General features: G+C 36.4%; 1 long non-coding RNA gene across 3 annotated transcripts in view; it reads right to left on the minus strand.

Annotated features, from left to right (window-relative positions):
* Positions 1-2607: 2607 nt before the first annotated feature.
* The window catches only part of LOC116566073, a 47327-nt gene continuing 22682 nt past the window's right edge, over positions 2608-27252 (minus strand). For 2 of the 3 annotated variants that reach the window (XR_004275716.1, XR_004275714.1), the window contains 3 exons: positions 8525-8674; positions 7940-8125; positions 2608-2995 (listed from right to left, as the gene is read on the minus strand). This is a non-coding gene — a long non-coding RNA (uncharacterized LOC116566073). Of the gene's footprint in view, positions 2996-7939; positions 8126-8524; positions 8675-18056; positions 18117-27252 lie in introns of all 3 variants that reach the window. The other variant, XR_004275715.1, reaches the window with a different exon arrangement.

Consider the following 27252-nt stretch of genomic DNA (forward strand, 5'->3'; position numbering starts at 1 on the left):
AAGGTTACTGGTTTGGAGGTCACCTAGGTGTAGATTACATTTAAAGATATTGAAATGATGGCAACTTCAGAGAAGAGAGCATACAAAAACTGAAGCTGACATCATTCAACATGCAGCATTCAGGCCAAGGAAGAGAGCCAGAAAAGAAGACTGAGAAACTGTGGCCAGGAAGATTGGCAGAAAGCCAGGAGAGGTGGTGACTCTGGAGTAAGTAGGGGTTCAAGAAGGAGTCAACAGTCAACTGTGTCCATGCAGCTTACTGCTCACTATATAAACCTAGCCATCCTTTATTTCCCTGCCTCTATTCTACGTGGTAATTTTCACAGTTCCCCTCCAATTTCTCACCTCTGTGCTTTTGCTCCTATTATTCTTCTGCATTAGAATACCTCCTCACCTGTCAAAATTCTATCTATCCTTCAAGACCCATCAAGATACCATCAACTTTGTAATACATTTCCTAACTCCACTAATAAAATATACTTTCTTTCTCCATACTATTGGATAGCCCATTGCATGTCAAATTTTATTCTGTTTTGCACTATAATTGTTTGTATTCTTTATTCATCCTTCCTGCATCCCAGATGGACTATAATATAAGTCCCCCAACCCCTCATAATGTATCAGAGTGTCTGGTATGTAGTAGGTCCTCAATAAACATTTTCACTGAATCAAATACAAAAATATAGAACACAAGCCAGGAAAAGTATTTTCAAAGGACAACCTCTTTTGTCACTTTGGATTTCTGTCTGCCAGCACATGGATCACCTGCACCAGGCCCAAGAATTATTGACACATATTCCTGGTCCTCTATAGAAAAGTAGGGAAAGAGATTAATCACAGAAAACAAAGGTTTTTAAAAGTTATCTTTCTAAAAAAAGACTGTGGAAAAAAAATCTACAGGATAATGCTGGCAAAACTATTTAATCTGCCTTGGCTGAATATGTCCTGAGCTAATGGCTATTTTAAAAACCACTTAAACTAATCTTTTCCCCAGATCTTCATTATGAAAATAGCAAGCTGCAAAAGCCCAAAGGATAAAACAACTTTTGTGATCCCTGAACCTAAAACTAAGCTACAAAGACTGTCCTAATCCAAGCCTTGGGTTAGAAGTCGTACAGCAGAATATTAAAAATTGCTAAGAGAGTAGATCATAAATGCTCTCACCACAAAACTATGACATGCATATGACGTGACAGATAGTTTGATTTAACCATTTCAGTGTATACATATATCAAAACATTCCACTGTATGCAATAAATATATAAAATTTTTATTTGTTAACTATACCTTAATAAAAAAAATAAATAAATTTTAAAAACATAAAGTGGCAGAGGCATCTGATAAATAATAAATATGAGTTTAATCATTTTAAAAAGTCAGGCAGACCACACAAGGTGGCTCACACCTATAATCACAGCACTTTGGGAGGCTGAGGCGGGCAGATCACTTGAGGTGAGGAACTCGAAACCAGACTGACCAATATGGTGAAACCCCATCTCTACTAAAAATATAAAAATTAGCCAGGCATGGTGGCAGGCACCGGTAATCCCAGCTCCTGGGAAGGTTGAGGCAGGAGAATCACTTGAACCCAAGAGGCAAAGGTTGCAATGAGCTGGGACAGAGTGAGACTCTGTTTCAAGAAAAAAACAGCAACGACCACAAATAAAATAAAATAAAATAAAAATAAAAAGTCAGGCAGTAGAGCATAAAGAACACAGGTTTTCATATAGGAAAGGTGTTGATTTGATTTTCAGTCCTATCATTTGATATTTTTATAATCCTATGTGACACATACTTGCATTCTTTTACACTGGAAAGAAAGAGTGATAGAAAGAAGTCATCTGGAAGGTAGCTCTGGCTACGAGTTGGAGGAAAAGGGAAGAAGGAGAGAGAAAAACAAGTTATCAATGGTACACATAGTCAGGACCAAAACTTTATGAACCACATAGAATTTCCACAGACCTAATGATCAATGAGAATTATTTGCCAAGCTGCTAGGTGAAACATGCTGAAAAACATGCTGAAAAACAGCTGGGGCCTATGGGAAACATGTATGTTCAGCTTTATGATTTTCTTCAGCCCCTCTTCTGTCTTGTACTATGTTGCCCCCAACTGTCTTCTAAAACTATTCACTCTTTCATGGTCAATAGAAACTTAGAAACCTAGATTCTCAAACTTTTGCTAAAAAGTCCAGGTCTTTTTAGACACTTGTAGATAGATAAATAACTTAGTGATAAAGAATGCATATTCTGTTTAGGTCCATACTCTAGATCTATCCTATATTAACTGTGTGATAGTTGAAACTGGTTGTTTTGTGCTAAGATTCCTACTTCCTGCACTTTGAGACTCACATACTCAGAGCTAGAAAACTTTTGAGAGTATAAGGTGATAATTACTGCAAATTCACGGAAGACTACCTAAGTATAAATAATCAACCTAACCTCCCTCTTCCTCTAACATTTTCTCACAAAACTAAAAAGTTTGGAAACCCCTTTTCTTAATGGTGGTGCCAGTTCAACCACACTCTAGAAGGTATTAGTTTCATTAACTACAGTGTGAAATCATCAGAATAAAGGGGCAGCATGAGAAAAAATGACAGCATGGGGCTTTGCGGTATATAGATTTAATTGCTCATACAAGAACCTGGGAGGGGGAACCCCTCAAAAGATTAGTCACTTCATTTTGTGTTGCAGAACTCAATTCAGGTTAACAAAGTGTTGCCAACAAAGGAGATGAGAGAATGGCAGCATTCACTTGCCCTGGACTGAATAAACAAATGTGGGATTTGTGGGCTGACTAATGTCCTGTGATAAACCAGGCAGTCAGCCAAATTCTAGGAGTTTTGATGAAAAGACAGCAAACCCACACTTTTCTTCATGGCGAGTGCTCTGTGGGAGTATTGATGTCCACATGGGCAGCCTGGGTCTTCAACTTGCCTTAAAGATTTGCCCTTATCCAGCCACAGGGAATTCTCAATGCTTCTGTAACTGAAAACCTAGATCGAATGACAGAAGCTAAATTCCTACTTCTTGACAAGTGTTAAATATATTTGTCATGCATCTCCATGTAGAAACATGTTATCATTGACCCTTTCTAAACACTACAATACTCTGAAAATATACAGTTAAGTCACTAAAATGTAATTCTAACTTTCCATTCATTCATTCATTCATTCATTTCTTTCACTGAGTGCCTACTACGCTCTAGGGACCATGCAGGGGTCTGTATATAAAACACTTGGTGAGTCTGACATTGAAGCCCCCCATCCAGCCTGAAAATTTCAAGGGCACTGGAAAAAGTAATAAAATGGTTGTAATTGTATTTCTTGGTTAGGGGAAACTATTCAAATTTGCAATATTTTGGTGAGAGAGGCAATAAGTTTTTCAATTAAGGTCTTAATATAAGTTCGTGAAGAAGTCAGAAATGAGAATGAGGAATTTCCTTTTATCTGGCCACCAGGATCCTCCACCATGCTGTGAGGACCACAGTCTTCACTTAACCTCAGGCTAACGTAGATTTTATTGCAAACTGTGCAGCTAGTAAAATGTCAAGGGCTGTTTCACAGGATCTTAACTAACACAAGAAAAACTTCTCAGCAGCAGCTGATGCAAACTCCTTTAAATGTACATGTCTAAGTTATCTATCCAGATAACAAATATACATGGTATATGCAGGCTGAAACAAAATCTCTGGAATGTTCAATGTGAGTATAATATACCTAGAGGCAAAAACTTCACTGATATAAAGGATGCACTTTATGAGTCTCCACAAAAAATCTCCAAATTCTTGTGAAATTTAGGGCCTTCTTAAGTAGTTTTTAACACACAGAGCTTTCATACTTCCCTATATGAAGACCTACTCTCCATGATTTATCAAACCTCCAGAGTCCCAGTGAGATGCTGCCAAGTTGCAAATTTAGAGAATTATCTTAAGAAATATTGTATATAACTGCCTTTGGAAGAAAATTCAGGTAGATTAGCAAAGATTTTAAGCAAGTCCTTTTACAAAAACCTGCAAACTTTCAATGAGTCTGGGGTTTATGAAGTCATCAAATCAATACCAAGTTTAACATATTTATGTTAATCTTATAAGCATAACTCTTTAGGAATAAAGGTATTATAAAAACAAGGTTTGGAAAAGGAGACTAACTCTTGTTTAATTACTGTGAAGAGCAGAGAACTGAAAGAAAAAGCTATGCACAAGTTGGAAAAGTGCTACTCGGGTTTAAAAAAGAGAAAAAGAAAACCTGAGATTGGGATTGGACGATAAGCAGGTGGCAGAAGCAACAAAAAGTCTCTTTCATTTTCAGTTCAGGGGGCCCCTTAAAGGAGTAAGATGAAATGTACAGCCCACAAACCACAGGCAGGCCTGCACAGGAAGTGGAGTGGAAATTACAGTTGAATGGACTCTCAAACAGGATGAAGCCAGTCCTTGGGAGGTTTCAAAAAAACCAAGTAGACAATATGAACATCCAAGTGTTTCCTTGTGTCATTAACTCAGCATTCTGATTTCAAACACCATGGAATCACAATGAAAAAGCTGCAAAAACGGTGGCCATTTTACCAAAATTTCTTTCTGCTGTTTGCTTGTCAGAGCCGATCAGACTCTTCCTTGAGCACTTTACAGGGCACACACTGGATCCCACTGAGGTGAACTATTTGAAGGGTGATATCAGATTTCCCAGCAAAATTAGATAAGGAGATTGACTTGACAAGAAGCATGAGGTAGCATAAGGAGCTTCCCTAGACAGTGCCAGATAATTAGGTGCCAAAAGCCTGAGGTGGTTATTAGAAAATGATTACCACCTCCAATTGTGTTACTTTTCACCGCCAGAAAACTGCTACAGCAGAAGCTAGCCAAAGCAATCACTGCTCCTCTAGGAAGCATTCACTGGGAGCTCTTGCTAACATCCCTACCGTTTGAAAGTAGCTAGACAGGGCAGTGACAGCAATTCCTGCTGTCAATTAAGGAGAAATTGACCAACAGGAATCTAACTTTTAACTGGATTTCAGCCATGCTGCTCCCAAATACTCCTTTCTTTGGTTACCTTTCCACTAGGGCTTCTTTGGCAGCCAAAAAAGTATTTTACTTCCACAGTCATCACAGCAGTACAGAGGAAGAAAAACTGAAAAGAGGTCAGGACTCCTTGACTCTTTACCTAACACTTGGAAGGCCTCTGGCCAAGTCAGCCTGCTTTTCTGTGTTCCCTTTTCCTTTAATTATAAAATAGGATAATATAAAACCTACCTCAAAAGATTACAGAAAGCATCATAAGAAAGAACAGATGAGCTAAGTGCTATGGAAGGTATAATACACATTAATGTACTTAAGTCTATGTGTATGCATGTACGTGTACAGTATATACATTCAACTTTTTAATGTTTTCCAGTTGCATAAAAGAGAAATACAGACTTGGTAATTAACTAGTTAAGTGATATGGACAATATGGATATTTTAGAATAAAAATTCATCCCTTGGTTTGAGGACAAAAAGGCAATGTCTAAATTGTTCAGACAATTTTTTCTTCTGCAAGTCCTAGCCATGGAGTCTACACAAGACTGAATTTTAGGATTGCTAAGAAGCCAGAAAAAAATATTTTAAGGAAAAATAATAATGGCTACTAATTATTAAATGTTTACTATATGCTGGCCAATCTATGAAACACTTTACAGACATTGTTTTGCCTCCTCTTAGTTACAAGCCTGTAAAGTATCTATTATTTAACAATAATATATGTGATGCCTTAAGTATATAAACAAATTTATTGTTAGAATTGAGATTCAGACTCAGGTCTGTCTTACTTCAGGGTCCTTGATCTTACTCAGAGCCATCACAGCTCTCTGAAGAATGTTATTTTTCTCTTCTGTCCCTCCTGTAGGATTTAGCATTTTCCTTTGCTGTTAAAAGTTGGCCCATGTGCCCTGGCTGGTGTGTGGGCCAGTCCCTGTGTGGCCCCTTGTGTAAGGGCAAATGTACTGGAGTGTGACACAGAGGTAGCAGTGTGCAGAAAGGGTTCTAAAAGCAGAGGACAAAAGAAGCTTCACGAGGAAAGCACCTTTGGGACTTATATTCAGCTTTAAAGGGCTGCATTTCTTTGATAAATGTCACAGAGGCTTGTGGTTAGACAGAGCAGGAAAGAACTTTTCCTGTACTCTCCAGCTATTCCATTTAGACTAAAACTCTTCTTCAGATATTAGGAATGAGCTATTTGGCAACTTTTATTCAATTAGGATTCATATCTAAAAAGTTGTTTCACATATCCCCCACCTGTTACCTCTGATGGTTTTTTCTTTGGAGTTAGATACATTCCAAATAGGTCTCCCCAGTTTTGTTCTAGAAAGTAGTACTGACTTGGGAAAGGATTTTAGCACACCTAACAATAATGCTTGAACCCTAGAAGAACCACATGGTATACTAACCTAGTCATTAGATATTATTTACAAACACCATTGGAAAATATTTAAAAAATAAAATTTTAGAATTAAGATTGATACTAATAGGTAAAAAGTGAATGTTTGTTGAGCTCTTACAGAATGGCAAGCATAGTACTATACCTCTTACATGGATTATTTAATTCATCTCATACTATCCCTATGAGACAAGAACTGTTATGATTTCCATTTTCAAATTAGAAGACTAAGTTTGCCATTAAATATTTCTTATTGCCAAAACAGCCACCAACATGACAGAAGAGTAGACCTCAGGCAAGAGTAATGCAAAATTTTCACAGAGCCATCCCTCTCTAACCTCCCTACTTCTCCTGTGTTCTCCCAAATGTCTTATTCCATCATCCAAGGTGGTTACAAATTTCATTCATTTGTCCTACTTTTCCCCTGACATGGATTGGAAACTGGTTATCTCCCATAAAACTAAAAAAAAAAAAAAGTAAGACCTTAAAGGAAGAAAGATATTTAACTCTAAAAGGCCTGAGAATAAACTATGACTCCAAGAAAAGTATACATGTAAATGTATGAAACTGATTGCAAAATGAAAAAATCCAATAGAAATCTCTTAACTGCCAGACTAGCCCCATGAACAGCCTCTTCCATGCAATTCAGTGGAAATTATTCCACAGGAGTTATGTGAAAGAGAAGAAAAAAAATGCAGGATCGGGAGAGTTAGGCCAGTATGATGAGGAACTTTGTCTGGTGTGAGCTCTTTAGTCAGATCTCTCCCTTTCGGAGCCTTCCCTAGCTGAGATATTTCATACCAAAATCTGCCTTAGAGCCACACAATTCTGCTGAGTGCAAGGGCGATGGGATTAGGACAGAAAGACATTTACAGGATGACAGTGTTGAAAAGTTGTTGAAATCCAGCTCTAAAATATACCAAATTATTTATGTCATCTTTTGGGTTTCCAACTCAATGTTTTCTCATCCAGGCTGGGCGCAGTGGCTCACGCCTGTAATCCCAGCACTTTGAGAGGCTGAGGTGGGTGGATTCCTTGATTCTAGGAGTTTGAGATCAGCCTGGGCAACATGCTGAAAACCATCTCTACAAAAAAAAAAAAATTAGCCGGGCATGGGGGTGCACACCGAGTAGTCCCAGCTACTGAGAAGGCTGAAGCAGAAGGACGACTATAGCCCAAGAGGTTGAGGCTGCAGTGAGCCATGATTGTACCACTGCATTACAGCCTGGACAACAGAATGAGTCCCTGTCAAAAAAAAAAAAAGGAATGTTTTCTCATCCATAGGGTCTAACCAACCACAGCAAAGCTGGATTGCAAAACCTCCTTAGAGGGAAAATGTTTAGAAAATAGTCATTTAGTTCTATGGTCTTTGTATCTAATTAACTATGTTTCATTATGTATATGTATAACATCTTCATAAAATGATGGAAGGAATTGTGTACAGTATAAATGAGCTATAAGAATCATAATAAATAATACTGTAATATATTTCAGTATTTGTAATATACTATAATGTTATAGATTACTTACTTCATAATTTTTGTTTGACTAATCCATCACAAGTGCTAAGTTCTTCAACCCATTAGTTCTTGGAAGCATGGAGTTATCAACAGTAGTAAAAGGGTGAAGGGTTGCCTTCTCAATGCTCACGTTGAAATTAAATCACAGAAATAGTTGCTTCTTTCTCACCAAATCACCAGCATCCCGCTGAAACTTCTGAGGATGAAATACTTATATCAGCATATAAATGGATGCAAATAATGAGTGTCTCCTTGATACATTTTGCTGCAACAATATACATATACATAGTTACAGGGCTTGGGGAAAACTATTGGGTACAGACAAAATAAAAAGGAAAAAAAGGAAGGGAAAGGGGATGAGAAGGGCAGAGCAGTGCTTGAGCAAAGGAGGGAGATGAATGACTATTTATTTCATGTCTATTATTGTCATGAGTTGCATTTTAAGCAATTTAGATCACCCTCATTTTTCGGAAAAATAAACCAGGGCTCAAAGAAATGAAGTAGGTTACATTACTAAAAAGTATTAATCACAGGATTTGATCCTAGGTCTCTGTGATTTAAAGAATCTCTATTCTCTTTCACTGTATCTCATTACCTCTCTTTCCAAGAGAATGTTCCTTTGATGTGTGTTTTTCAGTTCTTTAAACACAGATAACATATATCTGATGGCCAGCAAACAGAAGTCTTTTCTTTGATCTCTGCTGTTGAATCAGAATGAGGCTTATTCTTCTCATCAAAAGGGAGGCTGGATGTAGGAGAAAAAAAGAGACAAATGTTAATTAATCCTTTGACTGGGCTATGACCTAAACATAGCGGATATTTCCTAATCCCTCTTCCTAAACGCTTTTATCACCTTGAATAGTGTATGGAGTAGAGAAATACATTCAATAGGATATACCTATACTCAGTAAATAGAACACAATAATAGTTCCACCTCTCATTTCTAGTACAGATGCCAATGCCTGACTTAAACCTATTCCCTAGATCCTCCTGCCTTTTTTCTCTCTTGAAACAACTATCTATACACAGTCTAGTCTCTATGACAGTCTTAGCCGTTCCTTGACAGGGCATGCAGGTAGTCCAACGGCTAAGTACATAAGTTCAAATTCTGTCTTCATCATTGATGTGGTCTTTGACGGGAAAATTATTTAACTTCTCTAATCTGTCTGTGGTTTCTCAATATCTAAAATGGTGATTTATTATGATGACTTATTTCACGAAGTTGCTATTAAAATCAAATAAAATGATATGCATAAAGTTCCTAGCACAGTACCTATGACATAATGGGAGTTGGTGCATTTTTCTTTAATTATTGCTAGATATAGCCCCATAATTTGTAAAGTAGACAAATTACGGTACTTTGAGGTAGCTAGGGAATCATTTGGATGGTTTCCATTTGCTACAGAGAAATTCATTTGGAGGAAAAGAAGCTGAAGGGTTTCTCAAGAGACCTGAACTCTTCAGCTTGTCCCAAATTGTCTTCTTATAGTCTACGTCCAGTGCAAACAAAGTTGCTGCCCATTTAATGTTTAATATTTAATATAGCAAGTGAATTTATTTGAGGTCCAATTTGTATAGTATAGTATTATATTATTATATGTACATATAAAATACTGTTTAATAAATTTGCCTACTGATTTATGAGCATTTTGAGGAGGTTGGACCACAATCTTGAACCACTTGCTTTATGGCAGAATTTCATACTGCTTATGTCTTCACTTTTAGAGCATATTGCTAAGTCTATATGTTTATTTAGTTTTTGGTGAAGAATACAAACCCCAAGGATAACTTTAAGTGATGTGCTTTTTGATCTTCATTGTGACAAAAAGCATGGGCACCTACGCATTCCACCACTTCCTTCATCAGCACCACAGCTGCCACCAGTACAGCCTATTCCCCAGCCTATTTTGTTTCCCATGTATAGATGGTTAGAAAAAGAATTGAGTAATTTAGTGAAGCTAAGCTATTAGTACATTTGCTGAGGTAATACTTTGCATTTCCATTAATATGAATACTTGTACCAAAAGCAAACCATAAGGGTTATAGTGATGATATGCTGGATGAGAAAAAACAGAGGATTCAAATTCCACTTTCACTACAAATTAGCAATGTGGAGTTGAGTAAATTAACCTCTCTAAGTCTCAGTTTCTACATCTACTAAACCTAAACAAACTCAAAACAGTGACTATTTCATTAGACTAGATATTTTGATTAAATGGCTAATATACAATAAACAATCAACAGATAGTAGCTATTTCTGTGTTAGAATACAAGCAATTCATTTTACTTTATCACTGTACTCATATTTTCCTTTCTCCTATTTTTCCTTTAGCCTCTTAATCCTATTATTTATGTGTGTAAAATCAAATCCTTTGTTGAAAGAGACCACATATTAAAAGAAAATAAACACATACATACACACAAATAAATAAATAATATTTTTCCAAAAGAAAAATATTAGTCATCAAAAAAAAAATCTATAAAGTATTAATCATGTGAAATGTATGCATGGTGGAAATGGATCATTTAGCACTTTGTAACTTGAATATACAGTAGTATTCTCAGGAGAGAGTCAAAAAGGTTGTGTCAGCATCCTAATGAAACATATTCAGGCACCTTTGCCTTCAAACTTCTTTTCCCAGCCAAGATGACAAATGTGGGTTAAACATTTCCTCTCTAACTGACTCATTTGGCAGAAAAAGAAATCCAGATGCCAAGAGGAATAGAAAAAAAATGGTGGGGATAGAGGCACAGGAAGGAGGGGGAGGAAGGAGAAGCATGTCATATTTCATCAAGCTATAAAAAAAGCCAATGCAGAAGATTAAAAGAAGGATACATTGACTTTCACAGGTAAAAACCAGGTTCTGGAAATACAAAAATTTTTAATGTTAATTTCACACCAAAGAGTATTAATTAAAGTGTTTTTTACAGAATCACTATACTATAATTCAGTTATTTACAGGATAATAACAAATATATATATGAACTTATACAGGAAAGCCAAGGATCAAACCTCTAAAGCATTCACACTCATGTATACTAACAGACCCAAAGTCACACTTTAATTGAACTACTATGAAAAATAATCAGAGCAATCATTTTATAATTTAATTATAGGAAACACCTAGGATATTCTACTCTGTTTCTATGCATTTTACAATTTTTAACTAATTTGTTCTATAATAATTGCTAAAGATTATCATGTTAATCTTTCACCATCACACCCAAATTTTTATAAAATAAACAGGTGTGAAATCTCAGCTGACTTAAAAAAAAAAAAAGTACAAATACTAAAACATCATATTGTGTTAGTTATACCCGCCCTAGGCAAAACAGTTTCACTTCCACTGTTCCTTCTTTCCTGCCCCTTTGCCTTATATTTCTCTGATATTCATGCCTGAAAGTTGTTTTAAAGATAAAATAAGATAAAGTTAAATGACATATGTAAAGTCCTCAATAAATAGTAGCTCTTATTACCATTGCTATGGTCGCCATCATTATTGCTGCATTTATTTTATTTTGCCATTACTCAATCTTTTTTATTTTTTTAATTATTTACTTTTTATTATTATACTTTAAGTTCTGGGGTATATGTGCAGAACACGCAGGTTTGTTATATAGGTATACATGTGCCATGGGGGTTTGCTACATCTATCCTGTAATCTACAGTAGGTATTTCTCCTAATGTTATCCCTCCCCAATCCCCCCACCCCTTGCTATTCCTCACCTAACCCCCCTACCCCCCAACAGGTCACTGTGTGTGATGTTCCCCTCCCTGTGTCCATGTGTTCTCATTGTTCAACACCCTTTTATGAGTGAGAACATGTGGTATTTGGTTTTCTGTTCTTATGTCAGTTTGCTGAGAATGATGGTTTCCAGCTTTATCCGTGTTCCTGCAAAGGACATGAACTCATCCGTTTTTTTATGGCTGTGTAGTATTCATGGTGTATATGTGCCACATTTTCTTTATCCAGTCTATCACTGATGGGCCTTTGGGTTGGTTCCAAGTCTTTGCTATTGTAAACAATGCTGCAATAAACATATGTGTGTATGTGTCTTTATAACAGAATGATTTATAACCCTTTGGGTATATACCCAGTAATGGGATTGCTGGGTCAAATGGTATTTCTATTTCTAGATCCTTGAGGAATCGCCACACTGTCTTCCACAATGGTTGAACTAATTTACACTCCCACCAACAGTATAAAAGCATTCCTATTTCTCCACATCCTCTCCAGCATCTGTTGTCTCCTGATTTTTTAATGATCACCATTCTAACTGGCATGAGATGGTATCTCAATGTGGTTTTGATTTGCATTTCTTTAATGACCAGTGATGGTGAACTTTTTTTTATGTTTGTTGGCTGCATAAATGCCATTACTCACTCTTGAAGGTGGCTACCATGGGTATACCAAAGATTATGTGTAGTACTAAAGGCAAGATTTTGGATACATACAGACAAAAAAATAATTTAGTAGTAACATATTTATATTAAAGTATATTTAAAATTTTATAACTAGCACATCAACCTAGTGATTTAACAGATATTATTATTAAACAAATTTAATTAAATTTAAAATCATGGTATATTTTCAGAAGCATAACAGTACAGGTAGCATGTGAATAGCATAATCATGAGGATGGTATATAAATAACTACAGTTTGGAAAACAATGAAATAAAGCATAAACAACTGCTTTCACAACCTAAGGAGTGGGGGAATTAGAGTCACATTTTGAAAGTAGCAAATCTTTCACCTGCTAGATTATAAATTTCTTGAGGACACATACTCTTCATAAGAAAAAAAATCTTATAATGGCAGAGAATGTGAAAAAGCCTTAAGTTATAATTCATACCTTATTCAACATCATGTTTCTTAGTAGAGAAAAACCTCTAAGTATGAGACAGCATTTACCAGTGACTAAAATCCATGGAAAGAAAAAACTCCCAAATTACTAATAAAAGTGGAAAAATTTTACCCAATCATCCTTCACAACATTGGAAAAATCTAAGCACATAGTAGCACTCAATAAATTTTTGCGAAATGAATAATTGATATGGCTATCATAACTACAGATAACCTAAAGCATCAAAACCAAATAAAATACACATTTGATAGCACCTTAAAATTTGGGGGATCGAGAGGAAAGATGCTAAAAATAAAAACAGATGGAATTACAATTACTGCATAAACAGTGTTACAATGACAGCTATTAATAGGATTATCTATTGTAAATAGATTCTCCAAACATGTATATATTTCATAGTTATGAAAACTTATCATTCAGTCATATATATTATGGATATAATTGATTAGAAGGGTTTAAGTATAGCCATTCTTGTATGCTTGTGTGACAAGAGTCAGAATTTAAGAAACTTTGCAGAAACGTAAGGTTTTTTTTAAGAAGTAAATTCAGTGATATCTGTTTTGCTTTCTTTAATGTAATAATGCCAAGGTCAACATTATGGACAATTTTTAAAATCTTACTGTTGGGTCTGAGTACTTGTGAAACAACACTCTGAAGACACCCAAAGACAGCATGAATGGGATGGAGCTTCCATTGTGCCACTGTGGTGACCGTGGGGCAAGGTGGAATCTGAATACTTCAGGGAGGGTGGGATTTATTCTTAACTCACAAGCAGACAGCTGAACTAGTCCTCATGCATTTATTAATTTTATCTGTTGCAATGCATAAATACATTTCTATGCCATCCTCTTTTAAAGAGCATTTTTCACTTTCTGCTTTTTAAAGACAGACATAGTAAGGATTTGGATTACTGAGCTTTGCGAATTGTAATATTTTTCACTGAGTATTATCATTGTTTGTTCATAGACCCCTGAAGGCAGAAAATGTCTAGTTCATTCTTACATTTCTAGTGCCCAGTGCCTGAAGCATGGTCAGTAAGTATTTGTTGAGTTAGTTAATAAATGTATGAATAAATGTTTTAGCCCATAGGCATCTGGAAGAAAGGGTTTGGGAAAGAAAATAGGAAAGAGAACTTCTGAAGCCCAAATTCACCTTGTTTATTTCTTGGCCTCTTGTGCCTACCAGGCCCAGCAATGAATGAGCTAGCAGTGATCTCACCCGTAGAACCTGCTGGGCTAGTCCTTCAGCAAGAGGGGTAAGTCTGTCAACTCATGTAAAACATACTAAACTTGGCTAACATATTCCCAGAACAGTGTGACTGCTCTCACCATCCAAATCTGCCCTGGTAAGCTAGATCTAATTATCCACCATGGAATTTGGCCAATTATACTGAGATTATAGTATATTGAGAAATATGAACTTTAGCTACCCATAAATAAAAGAACAGGAATCAAAGCCACTCCCTATTGCTTCTGGTGATTTCTGAACTTTTTTTTCTCAAAACAGACAACAGTTGCTTTGGAGTCTGTGAGTTTCCTTCTCAAGTAGGTGAAAACATACATCAAACTGCTTTAGTTTCTTATGTAAAGTATCTTCAAATGTAAAGAAGATACAGTCTGTAGTGTTTTTTCAGAAAGATTTCAACTGAAGTTCAAAGCCCTGAGAAAGTGTTTTCACCCTTCAGCAGTAGATTAAGAGAGCTTAACTCTTCCATTTACAATAGAAGGTCATCATGCACATTGTCACATATTTATGCAGTAGAACTAGACAAAGTTTAATGTTCCCTTTTATATGTTTTCCTGGTAAACAAAAATCGTCTCAGGGTTACTATGCATGTGTAATATTGTCAGGAAACTTTCTGGGTACAGTGGGGCAAAGTCCTCTCTGTAAATAAGCTAGAGTTGATTGGAGTTTTCGCTTTGAAAAATAGCTCACAGTAGGATCTCAACAGCTAGACAATTTCCACAGTGCGTTTCATTTTTGTTCATTTCTGTTATACCCAACTCTTCAGGATTACACCTACTAAAGAGGTTCAGGTACATCTGTAGCATTAGCTCTTCTCACTGCTTCAGATTGTCTATTTTTCTCTATTTTCTTTTTCTCCCAAATACTTCTCTGTTGCATTAAAGGACACCACTTTGCAACACACCTTCTCTTTATCCTAGTTTTATCTCTTATACCATCAACCTTTCTGGTACATTTTTTTTCTGTTTTCAAGGAATTTTTTACTTTTGCAGGCAGTTGTTTAGTGAGAGAGAGGGAGTGGTATGAAACCACAGAAGTGACTAAGAAAAGTCAGAGAAACCAAATCTGATTCTACATGCAGTGAGAATAGTATAAAGAACTGAGAAAGTACTATCTTGAAATGAGAAAGCCTAGAGATACATTCTGTCACCAAAGCTTACCGTGTGGCCTAGGAAGTCAGGGAACCTCCTGAAATTTCAGTTTCCTCATTTATATAGTTAAGATGCTAAGACTGACTCTGTCTGACAGAAATGTCATTAAGATGAAATCAGACTGCATGAGAGTTTTATGTTGCATTAATGTGTAAACTGTGTATCTCTGTATTCATGTGAGTGCGGCTGTTCATGATGTTAGACACCTAGCTGCAAGGGAGGCATTCATGCACACACACAGTCTCCAACCTTCTGTTTACCTTCTATTTACTCTTGCCTAAACTGGCCTAACTCAGGAATATCAAGGAGTTCATTCCTCAGAAGACAGGAAATCCATATATATGAACAATCTGACCATCTCTAGTGTGCCCTGCATAGTTACTTGGCTTCATAAAACTTCTCTCAGCCTGCTTCATTGACAGTCTGATGTTGGTTATGATCTCCTTCTCAACCTACCACCCACATCTCCACTACAGTCTGGTTGTTTGTGAACATCTGGATTGAACTAGAATTGAGTACAGTGATGATGCTTTGGAGTCAAACTGACTTGTGTCCAAACACTGGCACTATAATGAAATAGCCATGACACCTTGAACTTGCCATTTAATTTCTGTGAGGCTCCATTTCCTAATTTGTATAGAGATGGCACTAATAACACCAAAGAATGCTGATAAGGAATAAACAACATAATACAGATCATAGAATCTTGCTTGATCAACAGTTAGAGTGGTGGGCTGGTCTTCTAGGACTGCTGTACAAAGTGCCACAAACTGAGTGGCCTAATAAGAGAAACTGTCTCACAGCTCTGAAAGCTGGACATCTATGATTAGGAGTTGGCAAGCCCATCCTCTCTCTCAAGGCTACAGGGAAGAATTTATTCAAGGTCTCTTCCCTAGCTTCTGTTAATTTTGTGACTTGCAGCAGTATAACTCCAGTCTCCAGACAGCATTCTCCCAGTGCATGTCTCCGTGGCCAAAATTCTCCTTTTTATAAGGACACCATGATTAGGAGCTTCTCCTATGTTAGTAAGATCTCATCCTAACTAATTATATCTGCAATGACCCGGTTTCCAAATAAGGTTACATTCTGAAGCACTAGGAGTTAGGACTTGAATACTGGAATTTGGGGAGAAACACAATTCAGCCCATAACAAATGGAGTGAAAAAATGTTGAAGGCCTGAAGATTTGGCAAAATTTATTTGGGAGCTAAGAGGTCAATAAAACCATGCAGTGTGCCATAGCTAGTTGCTCAGCAGCTTCTTACTATAATCTGTTTTTTTAAGAGACTATGTAAATTATCCAAATATCTACTATAAGCTGCCATTCTACTTTGATTGTGTTGATCTGTATTTTCTCATTCTAAAAATGGAGAAAATAATTCTGGCCTCCACCTCCTAGAAGCTTACAATCAAAATATTACAACACTGCTATCCACACAGATGTTAAAACACAGAGTAAACAGATGTTGCACAATTAAGATACAGCTAAAATTGTGACTATTTATATATGGAGAATTGATTCTTATTGCCACAGGAAGGTGAAGGACAAAAGCTAAAAGAAAAATGATACCAGTTTCATAAAGACAGGACTACTGAGGGATTTGAGGTGGTCCCTGCAAGGAGAGAACATGTGAAACTCACAGGAGATTAAACCACTAAGATGAGATGGCTTCCTCTGAGTGAGATATTCATGATTCTAGTTCCACTGAGCAACAAAGTCTAAAGCCTTGGATCCCTTTTTAATGATTCTTGGCCTTAACAAATCAGATGTGGTTTTCAGTTTTTGTCATTTTAAATATTTTTAAGGCACTGTTCCCTAGAATTATTTAGTAAATAAATTTCTAAATCCCTAAACCCATTTTCTAAAATTCTAAGCCCATTAAAAATAAATATTGACACCATTGTGGAAGACAGTGTGGCGATTCCTCAAGGACCTAGAAATAGAAATTCCATTTGACCCAGCAATCCCATTACTGGGTATATATCCAAAGGATTACAAATCGTTGTACTATAAGGACACGTGCACACGAATGTTCATTGCAGCACTGTTTACAATAGCAAAGACCTGGAACCAACCCAAATGCCCATCGACGACAGACTGGATAGGGAAAATGTGGCAAATATACACCATGGAATATTATGCAGCCATCAAAAACGATGAGTTTGTGTCCTTTGTAGGGACATAGATGAACCTGGAAACCATCATTCTCAGCAAACTGACACAAGAGCAGAAGATCAAACACCGCACGTTCTCACTCATAGGCGGGTGTTGAACAATGAGAACACATGGGACACAGGGAGGGGAGCACTACACACTGGGGTCAGTTGGGGGGAAATAGGGGAGGGACGGTGGGGGGTGGGGAGTAGGGGAGAGATAGCAAGGAGAGAGATGCCAGATGTAGGTGATGGGGAGGAAGGCAGCAAACCACACTGCCACGTGTGTACCTATGCAACAATCTTGCATGTTCTTCACATGTACCCCAAAACCTAAAATGCAATAAAATAAATAAATGGGAAAAAAATAAAATAAAATAAATAAATAAATATTGACAAGGAAAAAATTTCCATGTCCTAATTGAAAATGTTCTCACATAAATGAATATTAGGATCTCTTCTAGACTAAGTTCCACTCCAAAATAATCAAGTCAACAAGGAAATTACTATTTCTTGAAGACTTACTATGCATACACTATACCAGATATTGCTTGTAGTACAAAAGGAGATAAATAATTGTTTTTTAACTTTAAAGTAATTGAAACAAAGGAATAGATATGCATACTTTGTCTTTACCAAATGATTGTTTTTTTTCTAGACATAATCTCTGTCATTAAAAATGTATCAGCATTGTTGGTCTCTATCACTAACCTCTTATCCTATGAGTTCCTTGACAGAAGAAATTACATCTTGTCCATATCCAACTTGTTTCTTAAACATCAAAAAAGAAAAAATACAGAATTAGTACAAAAGAATAAAGTTTTATTTTAGCGCAAGAGCTAAAAATAATATCTCTTAAAAGATTTTTTAAAGAGGCAGCTGAGCAATTAAAGTAAGATACAGTTTGTGGTTTCTCTGAGCTCATAAATCTTGAACAGATTTATCAAATATGCACTGGCAAAATAGTTAAGCCTGGCAGGTAATTATTTTTGAATAATTAAATGAGTAAATAAATAAATTAGTGAATTATACTAAAGAAATTGGAGAACAGTTGAATTTCAGCTCTCTCCTCCAGGTGGCAAACTCATACCTCCTACAGTGTTTCACATTTCCTGTCTCCTCTCGAACTGACATATGAAAATTGCACTTAGAAAGTCCATAGTTTTATATCTGTTGTAGTGTACAAATAACCAAATATAAAAGTTTTTTCTCCCAAAAGCGCTTCCTTTAGTTTTGCATCTTTAAGCTCCTTGTCAAGAACATTGTTTATAGAAAGCCATTATGAAATATGATTGTGTAAGTACTATAAAGAAACAGAATTGTGCAAGAGACTTTTCAAAGCACTCGTGCAAGGCAGCTTTTAGTATCTTCAGTTTTTCATTGCCTACTCTTAGGAAAACATTGTTTTATCTAATGTTTATTATTATTCTCTAGGGTATTCATTTTCCCCAAATATGAAAACTAAGCCCCAGATATATTTTTTCCAGATTCACTATGACCGTAATAAATAAAATTGAATAAGAGCTTAATGTGTTATCCTCTAAATTGAATATGGAACAATCAAATGAGATAGATAATCCAAATACCTTGCTTTAATTTCTGTTCACACCAAAATATGAGTTCCCTGAAAGAATTAAATTATGCCCCCCAATCTGTACTTCCCTTTGTGGAAGTACAAAGTGACATAGTCTGTATTTTCTTATACAGGAAATATGACTGAAAAATGTTCTGAGGTATCATGAAAGCTGAAGAGCAAAGCTAAAATTAATCTAAGAGCATACCAAACAGGAACAGCAAGTATTGAAGATGCCTGTCCTGTTTCCAAAAGTAAGAGGAGATAAGTAAAAAGAACAATGACATGTTGTAGCCCAAGAGCTAAAATTAAATGCATATAAACAATTCCTGTGGAAACTAGAAGCCAATGTACATTACACAAATGAGGTACAGTCTTGCCGAAACATGCCAGAAGAGAGTCGCCCAGCATTGAGACATGGCTACAGATAGAAGTGAGATTAACACTGGGAAACTACAGAGGACTCTGCACTTGCATGGAAGCTATTAAATTCTACATTAATACTGAACAGTATGTACTTTAAACCCCGTTTTTCTTCTTCATCCCACCAAAGAAGCTGAAAGTTGTTCAGATACAGTAATCCAAATGAGAATTTCTAGCTTATGTATGATTTCTCTAACACACACTTCTTCAGCAACCACTTTAGGCCAGGCCCCATAGTAGAACGCATAGTAGAAGCCTTGAATAATACAAATATGAATAAGGCATGCATGATCCTTGCCCTCAGAGCAATGAGGAAGCCAGACACGTACACAAATAATTATATGAGGGTGATAAAGGAAGAAGGGGAGAAAGAATGCACAAATCGGTACACTGATATCAGGGTGTGGAAGAACTGCCTTTCAATCCCAACCTACATCTGGATTAATGGCAACTTGTTTGACCAGAATCTAATCAAGGTATTAGTTTTGGTGGATTTTGAGCTACACTATAGAGCTGGGCCTCTAATGCAGCTATCTACTTTGTGTCTATTTCCAGGAAATAGACACAAAGTAGATATGAACATCTATAATACCTCTTCAAAGGCATTTTAGCCTTGTTTCAACAGATCATTCTCAAAGGTTTGCATGAAGGCAGAGAAGTTGCAGAAGAATACAATACCTGTTAAATGGACATGTGACTCCTAACTCTGTTAAATGGACATGTGACTCCTAACTCTACCATTACATAAGCAAATATAAACCTTTTTAAGTAAACTAATAAGCTAAAAATATATTAATAGGGGAATACAAATAAATTATAGAATATCTCATAATTTTAAAAGAATGAGGTAACTCTAGCATGGAAGTAAAAAAATATGCATAGAAGTGAAAAAAACAGGAGGAAATAATTTAGGTTATAGACTAACTTTGTTATTCGATGCAACTTACACATTGTTACATTATACCTCTAGAATTATAATGACAATTTTTTTATAATTTGGGGGGACTTAGATTTGCTATTTAACCTATCAAAAAAATGTTTCTTACCGTATTATCCAAATGTGCAGTGGGTGAAGACTTATACTATTGGTCCTAAACACTGCTGGTTGTTTCAGGATTTTACTTTCTCTGTAGCTACTTTGCAAGCACTATCTTCATGTTTACAGCATTCAATCTAATTAACCCATGCACAATATTATTTCCATTCAAAAGGAGAAAAGTGAGACTTTTGACTTAGCTTTTGTTATTAAATAGATTCCTTGCCCCATAACAGCCTAAGGTAGATCTGCTATCATTTGTCTTTATTCTTCATAAGAAATGAGCGAAAAATAAAGGTGAAAAATGGAAGTCAAGAAAAGAGAAGAGGGAAAGACTGACCATCCCTTCCAATAGCAGAAACTGAAAGTTGTCTGTTAACTGTAGCCCTTACATCTGTGGCTAAGACAACACTCCAGGCCCTGTATTGTGGCTTCTCCTTCACTGTGATTGATGCAATTGTCTCCTTTAGTCAAAAAATTATCTTTAATTCAGCACATGTCTTCAATGACTCAAGATCCTCAGATGTGATCATGGCCTATTCTCCTTCTAGAAAAATCTATAATGATAAGCCACAGAGTCTGACTTCTATGAGCCAAACTTATCTCTAGAAACAACACAGAAAGAAAGCCAGTGTGGCACGCATAGGATGCGGCATAAACAGCTCAGGAGCTCAAACCAACCAGCGACCTTTCACAAAGCAGACACAGGACTCGGAGAAGCAACCACTAGATTGGTGCCAACGTTCCACAAGTAGAACAGGTGCATCCACCCCCTCCTGGCACCACAGACCAAGCCAGATACACCCAGGCTTTCCCACTTACAGGGCCACCAGGGATAGTCTGAATTCAAGTCAATAGAAGCTTATTGTCATGGGGATAGGTGAGACCCCTATTTGACACCAATCAACATATTCATGATTACCCAACAAGGAAAATAAAGAAATAAAGCAAACACATGCACCCATATCTATGTACTTCTTTTCAAAAGAACTTGAAGTAGAGCAATAAGAACTGAGAGAGCATGGTATTAGTTCTTAGTTCTTGTTGCTCTGCTTCAAGTTATTTTCAAAAGAATTAGTTTCATAATTATGAAATAAGCACCAACAAGAACTAGAACTTCAGTGATAAGCCAGCAAAACAGTTCCAGCTGCCTTCAACAGCACTTATTTTCTCTAAATGCATTAGACAATAAACAACCTAAAAAACCTAAGAGAAATGTTTACAATAACACAGTAATGATAATAATCATTATAGTCACCATTTATTAGGCATCTATTAGGTGCCAGATATTTTGCTCTATTTAGCTACATAGCTTAGTCTTCCTAATAGTCTAGTGAAGTATGTTTTATTATCCCCATTTCACATATAAGAAAACTACAACAAATCTAAATTAAATAGTTTTCTCGAAAATACCCAACTAGAATGGCAGAGCCATAATCAAACTCTAGTTGAACTCCTTTCACTATACCACAGATCAGCAAATTATAAGCCTTATGTCAAATCTGTCTTGCTGCCTAATTTTATTTTAAAAAGTCTTATTGGAACATATATATTCATTCATGTGTTGTCTATGGCTGAGTCTTTACTACAACAGCAGAGGTGAGTAGTTGTGACAGAAACTCTATGGCCAACAAAAGCAACACAAGCTACTATCAGGACCTCTATAGAAAAAGTTTGCCAACCTCTACACTGTGGTATGTCATTAAGGATTTTTTTTAAAAGATTGGGTATGATAAATACTTTCAAAGAATGATGAAATTCTAAGAAATGGGAGTTAACCGCCATCAATTTTTTTTATTAATAGCTACCCTAAGACATTCTGTTCATGCACAGAGCTTTCTTTCACTTCTTAAAAACCAAGTTGGAGAAAGAATAGTTGCATTTCGGGATGTAAGAATTTGAATTTTATCGACTGCTTCATCTCTTCCCCAATCCTAACTTCAGCTTCTTTTCACCTTAATCTCTCCCAGGATATCTCACCAAAGTAGACACGTAAGGCAGAAAGTCAGGGAGGAACATAATGAAAAAGTAGTGCTATAGCTTCACAAAACTTTTAATTCCATTTTCATTCTGACTACCTACCATAGAGGCACTCCGAAAAAAAGACATGCCAAATTTCAGGGTTTCACTGTTTAGCCAAGCCTGGGTGGGTGAATTTATAGGCCAAAATAACAGAATTTTAATGTGGAAAGCACATCAGGTAATAACCAATTGAGAACCAGGCAGCAGCAGAGAAGAAACTTCACTTATCTATCCTAACACATGTTCAACAGGATCTGGCCTAAAGCCACACTGTAGCTATTCACCAGCTTTCATATATTCATTAACTTCATGTCTTTTATCAAAGTTACGCCTTTGTTTTTTTTTCAAAAAGCATGGTTTGGGGAATCAAGTATATTTGGGTTCAAACCCCGCTTTGGCCACCTACTACTTGTATAATCTTAGGCAGTCAGTAAACCACTTTAAGCCTCAGTGCAATATAAATGTAGTCGGTTGTTCATTGGGTGTAAAGAAAATGGAACGAGAAAGCACATTCAGTGCCAACAAAGCATCTGGCACGTAGTAGGCACTCTGTCAATAGATGGCAAATACCAGTGTTGTTCTCATAAAACAGGTGAAACTGTATCACCTCAGTCTCTTCTTGAACCAAAGGCAGCAGGTGTTGATTGTTGGAGCAAATGGCATCTCACTACTCAAAGTATGGTTGATAATCTGCATACTGTATAGGAAAAGCATTTTTATCTGAGAAAGATAACTTTTAACTTTCTAATCTAGCCTTGTACCAGTTGCAAATAATTGTTATTATATGTTACACTTTATGGACAGCCTTGTTTTTAATTATGAGGTTTTTATTGGAGTGGCAGGTTTCGGGGTAAGTCTGTCATCTGACTTGCCAGCACTTGTTAAAAGTTTTCATAGTATGACTCATTTACATATACATGTGTATATTTAGGTGCTATTATTAAATTTTGCTGGCATACAGCGAGGAAATTGTGATTCAAATTTGTCCGTATGTACTCTTCCCCCACCACCTGCTCTGCCCCTCCATTTACCAGACAGCTAGCTTTAGCTACTTGTGAATGTAAAACAGAAGCAAGCAACACTGTGAAAGTGAAAATCTTTTAGGTAGTGTAGTGCAGCAGGGGTCCTCAACCTTTTTGGCACCAGGAACCGGTTTTGTGGAAGTCAGTTTTTCTTCAGGGTAGGGGGATGGTGAGGAGGAGAGGGCTGGGTTGAAACTGTTCATCTCAGATCATCAGCCATTAGTTAGATTCTCATAAGGTGCACACAACCCAGATCCCTTGCGTGTGCAGTTCACAATAGGGTTTGTGCTCCTATGAGAATCTAATGCCACTGCTGATCTGACAGGAGGCAGAACTCAAGCAGTAATGCTTGCTCACCTGCTGCTCACCTTCTGCTGTGCAGCCTGGTTTCTAACAGGCCATGGACCAGTACAAAATTAAAAACATTGGGCACAAGGAAATAATATTCATGCTTTAAATTGTCTTTTCTATTCACTACACAAAGGCCACAGTCTGTGGCCTAAGGGCTGGAGAACCCTGGTGTAGTGAATAGAAAAGACAATTTAAAGCAGGAATATTATTTCCTAGTGTCTAGTATTTTTAATTTTTTAGAGGGAATCCCAGCAGGAAAAATTATCTCCACATTCAAGACAGCAAGTGCTATTGATGACAGGTCAGTGCTATAAACTGCCTGTGGAGGAAAAGACAGAGAGAGAAAATGGGTATACATACCTCTCTTAAAAAAAAAGACACTTCCATAAATTAAAAAATGGAAACTCAAAATGGCATGACAACAATGAATAACTCCACAGTGATTCAATAATACCAACAGGCATGCTTTTGTTGAGCAACTTCTACAGATGCACCTTTTAGGCAGGAAGCCGTAGGTAGGGCATTGTGGATACAAAGTATGAATAATGACATTTTGTAGATACAGACATTGCTTTTGTGGTTCCAACTGCTCTATTAATTTAAAATACAGAAAAAAAGTAGAAGGAATGAAAGGAAGGAGGGACGGAAAAGGGGAAAGGAGAAAAATGGGAGAATAAGAGAGAAAGAAAAGGTGTCCAGTGTTAGATGTCACAATTCTATTAGAACTCCAAGTGCCTGGGATCCACAGCCACATGATTCTACCTCCATTGAATCATTTCTGGAATGATTCTTGTAGACTTACATATAGTTTAATAACAAATAATCACTGCCCCCTCAAAAAAAAATCTCATAGCTTAAAACAGCTATGGATTCTGAGAATAGCGCTGCTTCACAGTCTCCCACAAGGCTGCAGTCAAGGCGTTTACCAAAGCTGGGACCTCATCTGAGAGCTCCCTTAGGGAAACATTTGCTTCCCAGCTAACACACCCGACTGTCGGTAGGATTCATTTCCCTGAAGGATGTTGAACTAAGGGCATCTGTTTACTGCTTTCTGTTGGCCAGAGGCTGCCCTCAGGTCCCTGCCATGTGAGTCTCTCTCCTATAGCAGCCTGCTTCATAAAAACCAGCAAGAGACAAAGTACTCTGGCAAGACAGAGGTCACAATCTTCTGCAAAGTTATCAGAGAGGCAACATCTATTCTACTGCTGTATTCTATTGGTAGGAGCAAGCTACTCAAGTGGAGGGGATTACACAAAGCTATAAATACTAGAAGGCTAAGATAACCAGCAGCTATCTTAGGCTAACCTACCACAACTTGGTAATCTGCTCTCAGTTTGTTTCCTCTTTTTTTTTTCAGACTGACCTATATTCAAGTTACCACAAAATAGTCAGGTCTAAATATATAAAATTTTACTTTACTTTTAGCTCTAAGTTTCCTTAAAGAAGTTGGTATTAACTATGGTAAAAGAGCATTGGGTTGACCTAAAGAAAGCATGAGTATCAGGACCAGTTCTGGCAATTTACTATGAAATTTTATCCATAAGCCTGCTTTTCTCATTTTTAAAGTGGGGATAGTTATGCCTTCTCTATTCAACTCATTTAACTCTTATAAAAACTAAGGAGGATAATGTATGTTAGTGTTTTCCAAAGTGCAGTAACATCTCACTGGAAGTACTTGAGATGATTATGGGTGGTATATGGACTATAAGTGTAACTCTTTTAAAGTATTTGTTTTAGAGTGCATTAGAAAAACATAACTTGCACAACAAACCCATGATTTTACAAATTATGTGCCTAAGTGAGACTTCGATGAAGTTTTTAAAAAGATAAGTAAATTTTAAGAAAAATGTTAAGAAAATCACATAATAGGTGGTCTGAGAATGTGGCAAGCATTGTGAAGGTGATAAAACAAATGATTCCATAAAATATAAAATGTCCCACAAATACACTGAATTCTGTTTATTAATTAATGTTCCATGATGCTGGTTTAAGAAGATAAGCAGACATATTATTTATTACCATAACAGCAAACCTAATTACACCTGGTGAAAGAGATGACCCCTTGAAATTTCAATTCTAAATTTTTTGTCCACAAAAATTCATCCCCTGTTATCAATAAGACGGTCATATCACTTGTTCCCTGGTGCATTTTTATTTCCTAGCAATGCATTAATGATAACCTACATTTATTAGGGGATCACTGTATGCTACAATGTACTTATACTATTTCAACTAATACCTCATAAGAAAAATTATATTCTTATATCCTATAATAAGTAAACTAAATCTTAAAGAGATTAAATCACTTGACTAAAGTCACTTATCTAGTAAGCTGCAGAACTAGAATTTACATTCAGGTCTACTTAATTGAAGCCTATGTAAAATCTACTCTGCCAATAGTTTTAAAGCTGAAATTCCATTCACCATGTCCACACCTCATCTTTTTCTACTTTTTATAATTTCACATTGTGTCATTTTAACATTTTGTCTCTGGCATATGGGAAAATTTTTCAACACTAGGACAAACAAAGAGAATGAGTCATTTATTGCCAAATACCCAGATAGGAAGTATGAACTAAATACAGTAAGAGAAGCAATCTCTTCCTAGCCCAACCTCTTCCACAGTTACCCACTAAGGGCAAAGGAGCAACAGAAAAGATGAAGTTTAGACACTTCCTAGGATTCCTAGTATTGGCTACATTTTCCACTACTTCCGCTGTACAACCTCCATACCAATGATAATTCTACAAGCAAAAAGAGGAATTCTACACTAAAAAAGAAGTGTATTGTCTGTGTACTCCAAACATGTGATGAGCTGTTTAATTGCAGAGAAATCTCTCCTCAAGAAAACACATCTCCCTTCTATTTTTCAGTATGATATGAGTTTTGATGTTTGTTTCAAGTTATAAACATAACTGAAATGTGCTTCTTTTCAAGAAGAACTTTTAGCTTTATGTCTTTAGATCTAGAAAAGCAGACTTAAAAATTGATTTTAAGAAAACTGATTTCTAAAGTTATAGCTCACTACAGTGGGAATTAGAATTCAGGAGATTACAGAGAGTGAAACGGCCCCATAAAGAAAATATTACTTTCTATACTTAAATTATCCACTATTCATTTGTAATAGAAAACAGATTTTTCCTAGTTTAAATAATATAATATTAATATTACAATATTAACACCTTAGTGATTACAAATGCAAGATAAAATAAGGTGTCAGAATAAATACATGAAAATGGAAAATTACAAGAAAATATCTGAAAACAGGTCATTAGAATATTTTCTAATAATGTAAAGATTAAATTTGGAAGAGACATTTCCCCATGGCTCTTCTTTTATCACACAGCCTTGGAAGATGACAATTTCCCAAACAACACATACAGCAATAGGTGTGGGCCTCAGTGGTACATACCACACCCAAACTACCACAAAGAGAGTCATGCAGGCCAGGTCAGAGAACAGGTGGGAAGAGGTGAGGAA

This window comes from Sapajus apella, unplaced genomic scaffold (genome assembly GCF_009761245.1).
Source record: "Sapajus apella isolate SASKATOON/1434 unplaced genomic scaffold, GSC_monkey_1.0 scaffold42, whole genome shotgun sequence".
Classification (NCBI taxonomy): domain Eukaryota; kingdom Metazoa; phylum Chordata; class Mammalia; order Primates; family Cebidae; genus Sapajus; species Sapajus apella.